Source organism: Cetorhinus maximus, chromosome 23, assembly GCF_964194155.1.
Source record: "Cetorhinus maximus chromosome 23, sCetMax3.hap1.1, whole genome shotgun sequence".
Classification (NCBI taxonomy): Eukaryota; Metazoa; Chordata; class Chondrichthyes; order Lamniformes; family Cetorhinidae; genus Cetorhinus; species Cetorhinus maximus.
In genome coordinates, this window is record NC_135901.1 from 26198995 (window position 1) to 26217197 (window position 18203).

General features: G+C 41.2%; 1 protein-coding gene, 1 long non-coding RNA gene and 6 other non-coding genes across 8 annotated transcripts in view; 2 read left to right on the forward strand and 6 right to left on the reverse strand.

Moving 5' to 3' along the window:
* The window catches only part of LOC144697374 (uncharacterized), a 232790-nt gene that overhangs the window by 75775 nt on the left and 138812 nt on the right, over nt 1-18203 (reverse strand). The window lies entirely within an intron of this gene.
* The window catches only part of LOC144697384 (uncharacterized), a 49912-nt gene that overhangs the window by 15053 nt on the left and 16656 nt on the right, over nt 1-18203 (reverse strand). The gene's annotated exons all lie outside the window — the stretch shown is intronic.
* Nucleotides 3351-3432, forward strand: trnal-uaa (transfer RNA leucine (anticodon UAA)). The gene has a single exon. It is a non-coding gene; the product is annotated as a tRNA-Leu (tRNA).
* Nucleotides 5671-5752, forward strand: trnas-cga (transfer RNA serine (anticodon CGA)). The gene has a single exon. It is a non-coding gene; the product is annotated as a tRNA-Ser (tRNA).
* trnav-aac (transfer RNA valine (anticodon AAC)) lies at nt 8955-9027 on the reverse strand. The gene has a single exon. It is a non-coding gene; the product is annotated as a tRNA-Val (tRNA).
* Nucleotides 10473-10545, reverse strand: trnav-aac (transfer RNA valine (anticodon AAC)). Its single transcript has one exon. It is a non-coding gene; the product is annotated as a tRNA-Val (tRNA).
* trnav-aac (transfer RNA valine (anticodon AAC)) lies at nt 11911-11983 on the reverse strand. The gene has a single exon. It is a non-coding gene; the product is annotated as a tRNA-Val (tRNA).
* On the reverse strand, nt 15181-15253 carry trnav-aac (transfer RNA valine (anticodon AAC)). Its single transcript has one exon. It is a non-coding gene; the product is annotated as a tRNA-Val (tRNA).

Sequence of the window (18203 nt, forward strand, 5' to 3'; positions counted from 1 at the left end):
GGTGGCAGATTCCCTTCACTAAAGGACGGTAGTGAAGCAGTTGGGTTTTTACGACAATCGGTGATAGTTGCCATGGTCACCATTACTGAGTCCAGTTTCCAATCCCAGATTTTATTAATTGAATTCACATGCCAGCAGCTGCCATGTTGGGATTTGAACCCAAGCCCCCAGAGTATTCGCCTGGACTCTCTGTCCCTTGTCCAATTAAACACTCACAAGGCAGAGACGTCACAGTCCATCTTCTCAAGACAATTAGGGATGGGAAATAAATGCTGACCCAGACAGCCACTCCCACATCGCATAAATGAATAACAAGGAATACATATATACCGCACACAGAACATTTGGTGCAAAACCAGGGATGATTCCGAGAGGCTGGGGCCGATCTGATTTTCAAGCAGTAATCCTGCAAGTTATTACCACAGTTTGGGGTTTAATAGGAACACCAGGTAGCACAATCGTGGAAATTCCCAGGCCCTGCGGCCTGCCTGATGCAACAAACAACTGAACTCACAGAACATCACCCCAGGAATCCTCTCTCCCTGCTCCATTCCCTCTGATACCATCCTCCTGAACTCACTGACCATCACCCCGGGGACCCACTCTCCCTGCTCCATTCCCTCTGATACCATCCTCCTGAACTCACTGACCATCACCCCGGGGACCCACTCTCCCTGCTCCATTCCCTCTGATACCATCCTCCTGAACTCACTGACCATCACCTCAGGGATCCTCTCTCCCTGCTCCATTCCCTGTGTGACCATCCTCCTGAACTCACTGAATATCACCACAGGGATTTCGCTGCATCTCCTCAGAGACCCCTTCATACCCCCGCTCCCCCCACCCCGTCATGAGAATATCAACACAGATATCTGGTCAGACCCCAATATCTTCCAACATTTTCCTTCCGATGCAGAGCCGTTTTTCCTTTAAAATCCTGGAGTTCAGGCGCTTGTTGATGAACATTGTAAGATTAAGGGAGGGAAAAATTGCTGGCCCACCTGATGGGTTCGGAATGATATTTAAGAAAGGGTAGTGTTAGTGCTTAATCTGTTTCTCTGTCCCAGTCTCTCTCCCACTCTCTACCACTCGACTGTTCAGGACATCTCTCCCCTCTATGCTGCATTTATAATTAACCTCCACCGTTGCGCTTCCCAATTTCTCGGTCCTTTCCCCAGTCTCGGACAGTCTCAGTGGACGCACGGCACCTTTAAGATGCCAAGAGGTCACAGTCCTGAGTTAGGATCACAGGCGGCTCAAACTTCACCGCTCAGCAGAGACTGGAGACAGCCCATGATCTCCCGCACCTGAATCAATGCGGTTAATAACCAACCACGGTCCGAAGCATTGTGGCGTCATCCACTGCAGGGCCAATTGGGGTCAGCCATGTTTGTGTGACGTCGCACCTTGCTCAGATCTGCGGTTAATTGAATAGAAAAATGACGTCAGTTCTTTTCAGGACAATCAGTCAACCTGATCGCTCATTGGACCATGAAATGCAATGATTCCGAGAGTCCACTATTTAATCTTCTGTTCCATAACAGAGTCAGTTTATGACGTTGGTTATAAATGTAGCATCATGTGCGATGCAATGTCATGACAGAGGAAAGTTTCCTTTAATCCCCAGCCGAGCTGTCCTAGCAGATGACGTCGGCCAGGCGGACCAAATCCACAAAGGAAACTTGGCCACGCTATCACACCGGTTTTACAATTTGTATTCATTACGAGAAGATTTGTGCACTGAATTCAGAAGTAATGAGTCCACTAACATCTTTAGAGATTTTAAAACTAAATTAAAACATTTATTGACAAAAGGAATGATTTCAAGCACATGCATAAGATTACAGTTACTTAATACTATAACAAATCCCAAAATCCCTAATTAACCTCACTCCCAACTATACACCCTCTTTAGGACAGCAGTCCAAAATAGCTTTAAAATTTAAATAGCAAGCAAGCAAATTTACCACAGCGCCTACTCGACAGTGGAATTCCAAAGGCTATCCTCCACCTTTGGTTACAGGTGACAGCAGGCGTCTGCTAAAGTGGCTGGAGGCTTCCCCAAGGTTGTTTTGCACGGTCCTATTAGATCTTACATGGCCCCCCAACATAGCCTTCCATTCCTCTTCATATATGTTTCTCCCTCTTTAATCTGTAAACTCCATTGTTCTTTGTGTTTTTGGAAATTTACTTTTCCCATGATACAAAAATTTTTCATGTTGTTAATATGGTCAGTACCTTTGGGAAAATAAACACACTACTTGGCCTTTCTTACCTTCCTTCACTTATCTAAAAATGCGAATTTCCTTCACACTATATGTGCTAAGACCTCATCCATGTTTACTCAATAGCTTTAAAATACCTTTTGCCCCTAATTTATTTTGATAATTTGAAGCTTGCAGTCTATCTGGCCCTAATTCAACTAAATCACACAGACAGAACCATACACTCACCACCATAAGCCTACTTTACAATAGACCACAATAACATAATGAAAAGATCTGTTAGTTTCATGGCACAGCTCTGACCAGTGACACTGCTGAACTGTCTGCTCTGTAAGCTTGGTCAAAGGTGGAGCCCTTGAGCGACTCCAGGTGGAATTCTGTCTGTGAAATATCGACTCTAAATGAAAATATTCGCGAATATCTCTGGATTGTCATTACGACAGATTAATATGTTTTTATTGTGTTGATTGCATTATTATTGTAACTGTTTCCCTTTTTGTGCCGTTTTTTTATATTGATTCTGAGATTATTTTAATACCAGTTATTTTGATACCAGTTGTATAACATCCACAAATTAAATGGAACTTCACACGGTGCAATGGTGTGCTCCAGTTCTCTTAATATATACAGAGAATGAATTTCTATTCGCAGCTTTGAGTCCTATATTTCTCATGAATTGGATGCATGGACGCAGTTGAACTATTTTTATTCTCATTGTGTTTGAAATTAATATTTAAACGCCTGTTTGTGTGAGAACATACTGGACAACAGATGGCTAACAAAGTTTGGGGAATATTTTCATCAGATCAAAGCGCACAATCCGGAAGTAGGAAGGGAGGAGGGTGAGGAAGAGACTTTTGTCATTGCCGGGTGATGTCAAACCACCAAGTTTTCAGTTAATAACGGAACACACTCACCATTTATGCCACAAAGACGAGGTACAGCAAAGGAATCAAGGTCTATAGTGATCGGCTGGGAAATTGATGTTGAGGCCCAGGATCCTCCGCGATTTTATGAAGTAGCTGAGCAAGCTCGAGGGGCCTTTTGGCAGACTCCTGGTCTGATTTCTTCAGTTCTCACTCAGTGCCGATACCAGTCATGACGATGACTGGCTGCACGCGCCGTGGTAGTGTGGCCGAGCGGTCTAAGGCGCTGGACTTAAGTTCCAGTCTCTAACGAGACGTGGGTTCGAATCCCACCACTACCAGATGATCATTTTGGGGACTTCGTGCAAATCGCTTCCGGCGGAGGGGAGGCTGCTAAAATTTATAGCAGGAAAGTGAGCGGTGTTTCCGATTGGTCGGAATCCCGAGGAGAGGAAATGTGAATATAAATTACAGGGCGACTGGGAAAAGGCCGGCATTGTGAAACTAGTTGAGTTGCTCCTCCAAAGGGCCAACATGACGGGCCGAATGACCTCCTTCTCTTCTGTAATCATTATGTGATTTTATATGACCCCGACTGGTGAGCGCACAGGGTCTGTAGGCGAAAGCGGAGTGGCTAAGGTGATGGATTGTCCCCACCCAAGGTCTCATCCTGCCGACTACATTTCTCATTCCTGATTTTAACCAGGCGTCCACAGATACAGGACTAATTATCTGTTCAATGGAATAAAAAACACAGCCAAACACTGTTTTTTTTTTCCTACTGCCGTTCATCTACAAGCATTTACGGAATTTGCTGTCGGATTTGTGAAAACAAAACTTAGCCAATTGGTGACATCTTTGTTTTCTGAGTGTTTGACTGTCCTTGGGTCTCTGTCACTCTCGGTCTTATATGTATGTGTGTGTTCCTGTGCGTGTGTTAATGCGCTTCAGTTCCCCACTTTTGCCAATCAAAACTTTATTTATATTAGATGAGTGGCTTCATATTAAAATCGGACAAACAAAAAAGAGCAACTTTAAAACATGGGGAATTCCGGCTCTATTTGTTTTTGAATGGAGGCTGCTCAGCGCCTAAGTGCCCGTATGTTATAAAGTGGGGGATGATTGACATTTACACTGAGCAATATTAAAACAAACAGAAACCGAGTCCTTGTGGTGGAGGAGTTAAGGCAATGGACACACCGAGAGAATGAATTTGTAAATACAAATAGTCCAAACTGAAACCCCTCAGACCTTAGGAACTGTTTCTACTGCGGTCATACCTCTGAAGGAATAGGAAAATTAAAGTTCAATCCCAAATGTTATATTCACCTGGAAAGGTTGAACAGTCTGAAGCTCTTTACTCTAGAAAGGGGAAGGCTGAGCGCTGACTTTATAGAAATGGAATGCTTTGTCCCTGTTTTGTCAAGGATTACACCTGCTGAATCTGATCAAACAAATGATGAAAAGTTCAGAAACATAGAATCAAATGTTTACATTGTGGTGTAGTTCTTAAGATCACATTTTGTCATTTGCTCGATCAGCATTTTTGTCGAACTGTCTCTCTGTGTCATTAAATTACAACACTGACTACACTTCAAAAGCACTCCATCGGTTCTACAACACTTTCTGTTGCCCTGAGTTCGTGAAAGGCTCTGTTTAAACTTAAGTATTTTATTCTCTTCTTCTTTTCCATCTTTCAATCTAAGCTATCAATCATATGGAATGGTGAAGTGTATCTGTTCCTTTCAGTGTCGAGCCAACTCTGTCTCTATCTGTCTCTCTTTGTCTCCGTATATCTGCTTTCGCCCTCACAGTCTCTCTGTCTCGGTCTCCTTTACCGCTTTGCAAAGTGTGAAATTCTGAGACAGTTTGACAGTGTTAATGGTGAGAGTCTGTTTTCCCCCTGACTGGAGCGTCTAGAACTGGGCTCACTTTCTGCGGATAATGTGTCAGCCATTTCGGACTGAGATGAGGAGACATTTCTTCACTCAAAGTGTTGTGAATTTTTGGAGTACTGTAGCCCAGACATCTGCAGATCCTCAGTAGGCGAGTACATTAAGATTAAGATGGATAGATTTGTGGATTCTAAAGAAATAAAGGGATATCGGGATGGGGTAGAAAATTGGTGTTGAGGCTGGGGATCCGCCATGATCTAAACAAGTGGCGGAGCAGGTTCGAGGCGCTTGAAAGCCACTTCCTGCTCCTTTCCTTACTGTCTATATTTCAATGGAAATATCAGGTAAGGTAAAAGGCGTCCATTATGTTGTTGTGGCCGAGCGGTCTAAAATGCTGTGTTAGAAACTACCATTTCGTTGGGGGCGTGGGCTCGAATCGTATTCGCGCCGTGTCACGAAATCTTTAGATGGGGAAGCTTCAGTTGAAGTGGAGTGTGCGGTGTTTTATTTTGATGGGAAGAACAAGGAGAGACAATACAAATATGAATTTCTGTGGGGGAAGAGGAGCCTGTGTGGAACCAGCTGATTGGCTCTTCCAGAGAGGTGGCACGAACATGCCCAGGCGAATGTCTTCCTGCTCTGCTGTAGCCACCTATTATTTTATTTGAATGACGCAAGTATACCGTAGTCGTGGCCGAGTGGTTAAGGCGATGGATTCGAAATCCATTGGGATTTGCCCACGTAGGTTCGAATCCTGCCGACTACGTTTCCTCATTATTCCCGATTTCAACCAGAATAAATGATTGGTAAATTGTAGAAAATAAATTCTCCCGCGTTTTCTTATTTCCGTTCATCTGCCACATCTCAAGGAGTGTGGACATCGCAGAAGGTTTAGGGGTTTTGGGAGATTAAAGAGAAAGAGAGGGGCAAGGACATGGAGGGATTTGAAAACAAGCAGGAGAATTTTAAACTAAAGATAATACTTGTCCAGGAGCCAATGTAGGTCAGAAAGCACAGGGGTGATAGGGGAATGGGACTTGCTGCGAGTTGAGACACGGGCAGCAGAGTTTTGAATGACCTCAAGTTTACAGAGGGTAGAATGTCCACTCACATTCCAGAATTCACATCCTGGTGGATCAGCGCTGCCCTGTTTCCAAGATCAGTACTGATCCTTTATCAGGTGCCATTCTCTGAACTATGCACAGTGCTCCAGTAAAAGCAGCCCCATTCTCACCCATATTCTGCCTTGTACCAACATCGTTGTAGCCAGTGCATTGCAACCGATCACAGCCTTTCTCTTTCGTTCTTTTACTTTCCAACCCGACACCTACATTTGTTCTCGACTTGTTGCACATGTGACATTTTCATTTCTGATGCTCGTTTAAGTGCACTTGCGTATTACGGCCACGTGACAATTGGTCTTCTCGAAATACTAAAGAACATCCCACAAATAAAACAGAAGTGACATTTTATCGCACCCGATGCAGTAAAGGTTGTAAAACACTTTCCACTGTCACTCGACAGACATATTAACTGTCCATTCAGTTAGCAAAATAAATTAATCTGTTTATTGCTGTAGGTTAACATACTCACTCGTCGTCTCAAAGATGAATAACAGTAATGTGTGCTCCTAAAGACAGACGAAAGCGATACTGTAATTGAAACAGAGGAAATAGCAGACACGCTACATCATCACTTTGTATCGGGCTTCAGCAGAGGAAGAGGAAAAACTGCCAGGGTGCGATAAAATGTCCGAGGAAACCGAGGCTCAGTGCAGGCATGGTGAAATCCCTCCTTTGTTATTCAGTCTGGAAAGAAGAGACATGAACGGGATTTAGGCGCCTAATGTGAAAGATGCCATGAGCCTATTTGAAAGAAGAGCAGGGGAGTTCTCCCCGCTTCCTGGTCAATGTTAATTCCCCCAATCAACGTCACAAAGACACAGTATCCGCTCATTATGACGATGCTGTTTGTGGGAGTTTGCTGAGCGGTGATTGGCTGCCGTGTTTCCGACATTACAACAATGACGACACTTCACAATGTCTTTCATTGATTGGAAAGCGATTTGAGACGTCCGCTGGTCGGGAAAGGTGCTATATAAATGCAAACCTGTCTTTATTTAATTATCATAAACCCCAGTCCTATGGTGACTGACCCTCGAGAGTGGAAACAGTTTCTCCCTAACTGCTCTATCAAACCGCCTGTCGCCAATTCCTTCCTCAGCCCATTAATTTTAAACAACACCATGAAAACTTAGTTTAACCTGCTTTGCTCTAAAGAAAACGATCCCGGCCTTTATAGTCTCTCCACAAAACTGAATGTGTTCACCCCTGAACATGGTGCAAGGCGGAACATTGTGACGAGATTTTGGAAAATGTTGTTATTTGGCAGGTGGAAAAATGGAGGAGGAACCAAAACAGGAAACCCAGTCTTCAGTTCTGTGAATATTTACAAACTCTTTACGAAATGGAATCAGGGGAGAATGAAGATGGAGCTGTCCGACTGACCAGAGCCTATCCAGAATGTTAAGCCATGCTGTCATGCAGCAGTATTCTAGGTCTCTGTTTCTGTGAAATGGAATTCAGCTGGTATTATCAGGAATGCTGCAGAAAGACTCATATAACAATGTAATCATAAAACGGCAAAGCACCATGTATCCATTAAATGGCATAAAAGGCCCTTCCATAATCCTATTTCAATCATCTTTTTTAAGAACAAACGAATTAATCTCAGTTTCCTTCCCTCTTTTAATAAACCTGTTATTATTCTGAATATCAATTAATTGCATAATTCCCTTTTGAAAAAGGAGATTCTGCAGATTCTATGCCTAGTTTACCTTAATTAACACTGTTTCCCTTACCCAATGCCATGAAGATTTAGACTCATGCTTCTTACATAGCTATGCATATGAACATTATTTACTTTTTCAATTGATTTCATATCGAACTTCTTTATTTTTCTGATCAAACGTCTCATTATTTCTGAGTTGATTTACACAATCTAATTACATTTGATCCACAAACCGCTAATCGAGGGTGTTATATCACAGTGGGAAATCATTGTTACAGTTCAACAGAGCCCTGCCAAGATCAAAGGCTGGCATAGTTTGTTTCGTTCATTTGGTTTAAAATGCATTTGTTCTGGGAAGGTAATCTAACAGAATACATATTTGTTTAGGAAAAAGTGCTGATCTACCAGAATGTTTGGAGGATTCCAATGGTTAGATTGAGAGGTCATGTCACTTGTTACAGGAAGACAACTCTTGGTTTCCACCTGGTGCCTCCGTTTGTTTGAATTTCGAAATGCAGAAGGATCGGTTCAGCAAATGTCTTAGGCAGCAATGTTTTCTACTCAATCATTATGAACACACTTCTCATCAGCAGAAGAAACTAAACAAACTTTTCTCAGCAATTTTTTTTACCTTATTCAGCATTCAGTATTAATGTATTTGATATTAATGCCCTTGGTTGACTTGAGGCTCTCTGAAATAGACTACATCGAATTGCAAAGTTGACTGGCAAACAAAAGAAAGTAAGTCACCAGGTAATGCATTTGATATGGGTCTGATTTGAGATGTAGCACAACAGTCAGCATTTCAACAAAATCAAAGAATTTTACAGTGAACAGGCTTGAGAATGATGCGTAATTAGATCTGATCCCTCTTTGTCTGTCTTTATGAACACACATTACACTGAGACACCTTTGACATGGGGAATAACTTTCTTAAGCTGCATCGAAAGACCCATTGATTTCTCTTGTTGACTAAATGAACTGCGAGTATGTGAGCGCAGTGAAATATGAACATCTATCCACTCAAGTGTGTCATGGAATCTCATCACGTGCTGATGTTGCTGCATTCATTTTGTGACCTCGGTGAGAGCAAATGCAATATTGCCTGTAACATCGGAGATTGAGGTAAGCTTCAACGATGCAAATTATCCTCACTTATATTGAGTAAGTTTTCATAATGTTTCTGCCCGGTTTCGAACTGGGGACCTTTCGCGTGTTAGGCGAACGTGATGACCACTACACTACAGAAACTACCGCGGTTTTAGTGATCCTGTCCGGAATGCTAAACTGCGCTGTAACGCAGCAGCAATCTGGGTCTCTGTTGTGGAGAAATGAAATACAACTGCTATTCTCAGAAACGCTGCAGCGAGGCTGATGTAACAATGTAATCTTAAATGGCCTAGCACCATGTTCCCAAACAATGGCAAAAGAGTCCCTTCCAATATCCGATCTCAGGCCCCTTTTTAAACGAGAAAACTAATTCAGCACAATTTGCTTCTCTCTTTAATGATCAATTTCTCCTCCCTTTCATTAAATTACTCAATTCTCTTTTGAGAATTGATTCTGCAGAATCCATGCCTGGTTTGCCTTAATTCACAAGGTTCACGATTTGGATTGGGTTCCTAATATACTTTACCAGATGAACATGATGTAATTATGCAATTGATCTCATATCGAATTTGCGAAAGTGTTATTTTTTTCAACCTTACTATTGTTACAATCTTTTCACTTTTGCTCCATACCCCTTCAACCAAGGGTGCGATATCACAGAGGAAAATGTTTGTTCCGGAGTTTAACAGGGCCCGACAAGATCGGGTGCTTCAATTGTTCGTTTACTTCATTTGGTTTGAAATAATTTTGTTCCTGGACCGGAATCTAACAGAGGATAAATATTTGTGTAACAAACAGGGCAGTGCTGAGCTACCAGGGTGTTTGGAGGTTTCCAATGGTTAGGCTGAGAGGTCATGTCACTTGTTACAGGAAGACAACTCTTGGTTTCCACCTGGTGCCTCCGTTTGTTTGAATTTCAAAATGCAGAAGGCTCGGTTCAGCAAATATCTTAGGCAGCAATGTTTTTTACTCAATCATTATGAACACACTGCTCCTCAGCAGAGGAAATCAAACAAACTTTTCTCAGCAATTTTTTACCTTATTCAGCATTCAGTATTAATGTATTTGATATTAATGCCCTTGGTTGACTTGAGGCTCTCTGAAATAGACTACATCGAATTGCAAAGTTGACTGGCAAACAAAAGAAAGTAAGTCACCAGGTAATGCATTTGATATGGGTCTGATTTGAGATGTAGCACAACAGTCAGCATTTCAACAAAATCAAAGAATTTTACAGGGAACAGGCTTGAGAATGATGCGTTAATTAGATCTGATCCCTCTTTGTCTGTCTTTTTGAGCACACGTTACACTGTGACACCTTTGACATAGCGAGTAACTTTCTTAAGCTGTATCGAAAGACCCATTGATTTCTCTTGTTGACTAAATGAACTGCGAGTATGTGAGCGCAGTGAAATATGAACATCTATCCACTCAAGTGTGTCATGGAATCTCAGCACGTGCTGATGTTGCTGCATTCATTTTGTGACCTCGGTGAGATCAAATGCAATATTGCCTGCCTCACAGGAGATTCAGATAAGCTTCAACGATGCAAATTATCCTCACTTATATGGAGTAAATTGGCATAATGTTTCTGCCCGGTTTCGAACCGGAGACTTTTCGCGTGTTAGGCGAACGTGATAACCACTACACTACAGAAACTACCACGGTATTTGTGATCCTGTCCGGAATGCTAAACTGCCCTGTAACGCTGTAGAAATCTGGGTCTCTGTTGCGGAGAAATGAAATACAACTGCTATTCTCAGGAATGCTGCAGCGAGACTGATGTAACAATGTAATCAGAAAATGGCCTAGCACCATGTATCCATACAATGGCAAAAGAGGCCTTTCCATCATCCGATCTCAGGCCTCTTTTTAAACGAGAAAACTAATTCATCACAATTTGCTTCTCACTCTTAATGATCCATTTCTCCTCCTTTTCATTAAATTACTCAATTCTCTTTTGAGAATTGATTCTGCAGAATCCATGCCTGGTTTGCCTTCATTCACAAGGTTCACGATTTGGACTTGGGTTCCTAATATACTTTACCAGATGAACATGATGTAATTATGCAATTGATCTCATATCGAATTTGCGAAAGTGTTATTTTTTCAACCTTACTATTGTTACAATCTTTTTACTTTTGCTCCATACCCCTTCAACCGAGGGTGCGATATCACAGAGGAAAATGTTTGTCCTGGAGTTTAACAAGGCCCGACAAGATGGATGCTTCAATTGTTCGTTTACTTCATTTGGTTTGAAATAATTTTGTTCCTGGACCGGAATCTAACAGAGGATAAATATTTGTGTAACAAACAGGGCAGTGCTGAGCTACCAGGGTGTTTGGAGGTTTCCAATGGTTGGACTGAGTGTCCATGTCACTTGTTGCAGGGAGACAACTGTTGGTTTCACCCTGGTCCCTCAGTTTGTTTTGAATTTCAAAATGTACATGTGTCCGTCGAGCAAATGTCTCCGGGTGCAATGCTTACTGCTCAATCATTAGGAACATCCTTCTTATCCTTCTTATCTTTCCAAGACTCTGAAATAGACTACATCGAATTGCAAAGTTGACTGGCAAACAAAAGAATGTAAGTCACCAGGTAATGCATTTGATATGGGTCTGATTTGAGATGTAGCACAACAGTCAGCATTTCAACAAAATCAAAGAATTTTACAGGGAACAAGTTTGAGAATGATGCGTTAATTAGATCTGATCCCTCTTGGTCTGTCTTTATGAGCACACATTACACTGAGACACCTTTGACATGGGGCGTAACTTTCTTAAGCTGCATCGAAAGACCCATTGATTTATCTTGTTGACTAAATGAACTGCGAGTATGTGAGCGCAGTGAAATATGAACATCTATCCACTCAAGTGTGTCATGGATTCTCAGCACACGCTGATGTTGCTGCATTCATTTTGAGAACTCGGTGAGAGCAATTGCAATATTGCCTGCCAAATAGGAGATTCAGGTAAGCTTCAACGACGCAAATTATCCTCACTTATATTGAGAAGATTTTCATGATGTTTCTGCCCGGTTTCGAACCGGGGACCTTTCGCGTGTTAGGCGAACGTGATAACCACTACACTACAGAAAATACAGCAGTTTTATTGATCCTGTCCGGAATGCTAAACTGCGCTGTAACGCAGCAGCAGTCTGGGTCTCTGGTGCGGAGAAATGAAATACAACTGCTATTCTCAGGAACGCTGCAGCGAGACTGATGTAACAATGTCATCAGAAAATGGCCTAGCACCATGTATCCAAACAATGGCAAAAGAGTCCCTTCCAATATCCGATCTCAGGCCCCTTTTTAAACGAGAAAACTAATTCATCACAATTTGCTTCTCTCTCTTAATGATCCATTTCTCCACACTTTCATTAAATTACTCAATTCTCTTTTGAGAATGGTTTCTGCAGAATCCATGCCTGGTTTGCCTTAATTCACAAGGTTCACGATTTGGATTGGGTTCCTAATATACTTTACCAGATGAACATGATGTAATTATGCAATTGATCTCATATTGAATTTGCGAAAGTGTTATTTTTTCAACCTTCCTATTGTTACAATCTTTTCACTTTTGCTCCATACCCCTTCAACCGAGGGTGCGATATCACAGAGGAAAATGTTTGTTCCGGAGTTTAACAGGGCCCGACAAGATCGGGTGCTTCAATTGCTCATTTACTTCATTTGGTTTGAAATAATTTTGTTCCTGGACTGGAATCTAACAGAGGATAAATATTTGTGTAACAAACAGTGCAGTGCTGAGCTACCAGAATGTTTGGAGGTTTCCAATGGTTGGACTGAGAGGCCATGTCACTTGTTGCAGGTAAACAACTGTTGATTTCACCCTGGTGCCTCAGCTTGTTTTGAATTTCAAAATGTAGATGTGTCCGTCCAGCAAATGACTCCGGGTGCAATGCTTTCTGCTCAATCATTAGGAACATCCTTCTCATCCTTGGAAGACGAAATTAAAGAAACTCAGCATTTGTTCCGTTATTCTACATTTAATATTAATATTTTATCTGTTATTAATGCCTTCATTTGAATTGAGACTCTCTGAAATATATAACAACCTCGAATTTCAAACATGATTGATAGACAAAAGAATGCCAGTCAGCAGGTAATGCAAACCATGTGGTGCTCATTTGAAATTGAGCATAGTCAGCTTTTAAACAAAATGCAAGAATTTTAATGGGATCAGTTTTGAGGATGATGCGTACATTATATTTGATCCCTCTTTGTTCCACGTGAGAAGCCTTCTGGGGCCTACATCGCCTCCATGTAGAAGACAGGAGGGCAGCCAGCAGGTCTGCACTGCGCCTCAGTTTCCAAGACTCCCTGGGTCACTTTTCCTGATACTCTATTCTGAAGACTGATTATTTAAAGATGTGATCATTTCCTCTGGTTCGATTACACCATAGCTTGCGCCTGTCCGAATGAGCACATTTTACTATGAGACATCTTTGAGCTGGTGAGTAGCGATGTAAATCTGCACACTAAATTCTGTTGCTGACCGGACGAACTGTTAAAATGCATGCCAAGTCAAAAAACGAACATTTATTTCTACTCAGTGTGTCATGAAATTTCAGCGCTTCTGATTATGCTGCATTCATTTTAAGGCACAGGTAAGAGCAAAAGCACCAGTCCTGTAGCATGCGAGATTCAGGTAATATTTTAAAACAAACCTGAATGACGCAAATTTCTCTCTCGAGATTAGCGAGCTAGGATAATGCTTCTGCTAGGGTTTCAAATCATGGGCTTTTCACGTGTGAGGCGAACGTGAAAACCACTACACTACAGAAACACTGGGCAACCACCACGACAGTGAGCTTATCCGGAATGTTAAACTGTGCTGTTACGCAACAGCTCACTGGCTATATGGTTGGGAGAAAAGGAATTCAGCTGGTATTATCAGGAATGCTGCAGACAGACTCATATAACAATGTAATCATAAAATGGAAAAGCACCATGTATCTATTCGATGGCATAAGGTGCCCCTCCATAATCCTGTCTCGATCAGCTTTTTTAAGAGCAAACGAATCAATCTCAGTTTCCTTCCCTCTTTTAGTAAACCTGTTATTATTCTGAATATCAATTAATTGCACAATTCCCTTTTGAAAAAGGAGATTCTGCAGATTCCATGCCTAGTTTACCTTAATTAACACTGTTTCCCTCACCCAATGCCATGAAGATTTATATTAGTGCTTCTTACATAGCTATGCATATGAACATTATTTACTTTTTCTATTGATTTCATATCGAATTGACAAAAGTGCTTATTTTTCTGATCAAACATCTCATTATATCCGAGTTGATTTACACAATCTAATTACATTTGCTCCACAAACCGCTAATCAAGGGTGTTATATCACAGAGGGAAATCATTGTTACAGTTCAACAGAGCCCTGCCAAGATCAAAGGCTGGCATAGTTTGTTTCTTTCATTTGGTTTAAAATGCATTTGGTCTGGGAAGGTAATCTTACAGAATACATATTTGTTTAGGAAAAAGTGCTGATCTACCAGAATGTTTGGAGGATCCCAATGGTTAGATTGAGAGGTCACGTCACTTGTTACAGGAAGACAACTCTTGGTTTCCACCTGGTGCCTCCGTTTGTTTGAATTTCAAAATGCAGAAGGCTCGGTTCAGCAAATGTCTTAGGCAGCAATGTTTTCTGCTCAATCATTATGGACTCACTTCTCCTCAGCAGAAGAAATTAAACAAACTTTTCTCAGCAATTTTTTTACCTTATTTAACATTCAGTATTAATGTATTTGATATTGATGCCCTTGGTTGACTTGAGGCTCTCTGAAATAGACTACATCGAATTGCAAGGTTGACTGGCAAACAAAAGAAAGTAAGTCACCAGGTAATGCATTTGATATGGGTCTGATTTGAGATGTAGCACAACAGTCAGCATTTCAACAAAATCAAAGAATTTTACAGTGAACAGGCTTGAGAATGATGCGTTAATTAGATCTGATCCCGCTTTGTCTGTCTTTATGAACACACATTACACTGAGACACCTTTGACATGGGGAGTAACTTTCTTAATCTGCATCGAAAGACCCATTGATTTATCTTGTTGACTAAATGAGCTGCTAATATGTGAGCGCAGTGAAATATGAACATCTATCCACTCAAGTGTGTCATGGAATCTCATCACGTGCTGATGTTGCTGCATTCATTTTGTGACCTCGGTGAAAGCAAATGCAATATTGCGTGCAACATAGCAGATTCAGGTAAGCTTCAAAGATGCAAATTATCCTCACTTATATTGAGGAAGTTTTCATAATGTTTCTGCTCGGTTTCGAACCGGGGACCTTTCGCGTGTTAGGCGAACGTGATAACCACTACACTACAGAAACTACCACGGTATTTGTGATCCTGTCCGGAATGCTAAACTGCCCTGTAACGCTGTAGCAATCTGGGTCTCTGTTGCGGAGAAATGAAATACAACTGCTATTCTCAGGAATGCTGCAGCGAGACTGATGTAACAATGTAATCAGAAAATGGCCTAGCACCATGTATCCATACAATGGCAAAAGAGGCCTTTCCATCATCCGATCTCAGGCCTCTTTTTAAACGAGAAAACTATTTCATCACAATTTGCTTCTCACTCTTAATGATCCATTTCTCCTCCTTTTCATTAAATTACTCAATTCTCTTTTGAGAATTGATTCTGCAGAATCCATGCCTGGTTTGTCTTCATTCACAAGGTTCACGATTTGGACTTGGGTTCCTAATATACTTTACCAGATGAACATGATGTAATTATGCAATTGATCTCATATCGAATTTGCGAAAGTGTTATTTTTTCAACCTTATTATTGTTACAATCTTTTTACTTTTGCTCCATACCCCTTCAACCGAGGGTGCGATATCACAGAGGAAAATGTTTGTTCCGGAGTTTAACAGGGCCCGACAAGATCGCGTGTTTCAATTGTTCGTTTACTTCATTTGGTTTGAAATAATTTTGTTCCTGGACTGGAATCTAACAGAGGATAAATATTTGTGTAACAAACAGGGCAGTGCTGAGCTACCAGAATGTTTGGAGGTTTCCAATGATAAGACTGAGAGGCCATGTCACTTGTTGCAGGAAAACATTTGTTCGTTTCACCCTGGTGCCTCAGCTTGTTTTGAATTTCAAAATGTAGACGTGTCCGTCCAGCAAATGTCTCCGGGTGCAATGCTTTCTGCTCAATCATTAGGAACATCCTTCTCATCCTTGGAAGACGAAATTAAAGAAACTCAGCATTTGTTCCTTTATTCTATATTTAATATTAATATTTTATCTGTTATTAATGCCTTCATTTGAATTGAGACTCTCTGAAATATACAACAACCTCGAATTTCAAACATGACTGATAGACAAAAGAATGCCAGTCAGCAGGTAATGCAAACCATGTGGTGCTCATTTGAAATTGAGCATAGTCAGCTTTTAAACAAAATGCAAGAATTTTAATGGGATCAGTTTTGAGAATGATGCGTTCATTATATTCGATCCCTCTTTGTTCCATGAGAGAAGTCTTCTGGGGCCTACATCGCCTCCATATAGAAGACAGGAGGGAAGTCAGCTGGTCTGCACTGCGCCTCAGTTTCCAAGACTCCCTGGGTCACTTTTCCTGATACGCTATTCTGAAGACTGATTATTTAAAGATGTGATCATTTCCTCTGGTTCGATTACACCATAGCTTGCGCCTGTCCAAATGAGCACACTTTACTGTGAGACATCTTTGAGCTGGTGAGTAGCGATGTAAATCTGCACACTAAATCCTGTTGCTGACCTGATGAACTGCTAAATTGCGTGCCGAGTCAAAAAACGAAGATCTATTTCTACTCAGTGAGTCATGAATTTTCAGCGCTTCTGATTATGCTGCATTCATTTTAAGGTCAAAAGCACCATTCCTGTAGCATGCGAGATTCAGGTAATATTTACCAACAAACCTGAATTGCGCAAATTTCCCTCTCTCGAGATTAGCGAGCTAGGATAATGCTTCTGCTAGGTTTTCGAATCAGGGGCTTTTCGCGTGTGAGGCGAACGTGAAAACCACTACACTACAGAAACACTGGGCAACCACCACGACAGTGCGCTTATCGGGAATGTTAAACTGTGCTGTCACGCAACAGCTCACTGGTTCTTTGGTTGGGAGAAATGGAATTCAGCTGATATTATCAGGAATGCTGCAGACAGACTCATATAACAATGTAATCATAAAACGGCAAAGCACCATGTATCTTTTCAATGGCATAAGGGGCCCTTCCATAACCCTGTCTCGATCAGCTTTTTTAAGAGCAAACGAATTAATCTCAGTTTCCTTCCCTCTTTTAGTAAACTTGTTATCATTCTGAATATCAATTAATTGCACAATTCCCGTTTGAAAAAGGAGATTCTGCAGATTCCATGCCTAGTTTACCTTAATTAACACTGTTTCCCTCACCCAATGCCATGAAGATTTAGACTGATGCTTCTTACATATCTATGCATATGAATATTATTTACTTTTTCAATTTAATTCATATCGAATTAATAAAAGTGCTTATTTTTCTGATCAAACGTCTCATTATTTCTGAGTTGATTTACACAATCTAATTACATTTGATCCACAAACCGCTAATCGAGGGTGTTATATCACAGTGGGAAATCGTTGTTACAGTTCAACAGAGCCCTGCCAAGATCAAAGGCTGGCATAGTTTGTTTCGTACATTTGGTTGAAAATGCATTTGTTCTGGGAAGGTAATCTTACAGAATACATATTTATTTAGGAAAAAGTGCTGATCTACCAGAATGTTTGGAGGATTTCAATGGTTAGGCTGAGAGGTCATGTCACTTGTTACAGGAAGACAACTCTTGGTTTCCACCTGGTGCCTCCGTTTGTTTGAATTTCAAAATGCATAAGGCTCGGTTCAGCAAATGTCTTAGGCAGCAATGTTTTCTACTCAATCATTATGGACACACTTCTCATCAGCAGAAGAAACTAAACAAACTTTTCTCAGCAATTTTTTACCTTATTCAGCATTCAGTATTAATGTATTTGATATTAATGCCCTTGGTTGACTTGAGGCTCTCTGAAATAGACTACATCGCATTGCAAACTTGACTGGCAAACAAAAGAATGTAAGTCACCAGGTAATGCATTTGATATGGGTCTGATTTGAGATGTAGCACAACAGTCAACATTTTAACAAAATCAAAGAATTTTACAGGGAACAGGCTTGAGAATGATGCGTTAATTAGATCTGATCCCTCTTGGTCTGTCTTTATGAGCACACATTACACTGAGACACCTTTGACATGGGGAGTAACTTTCTTAAGCT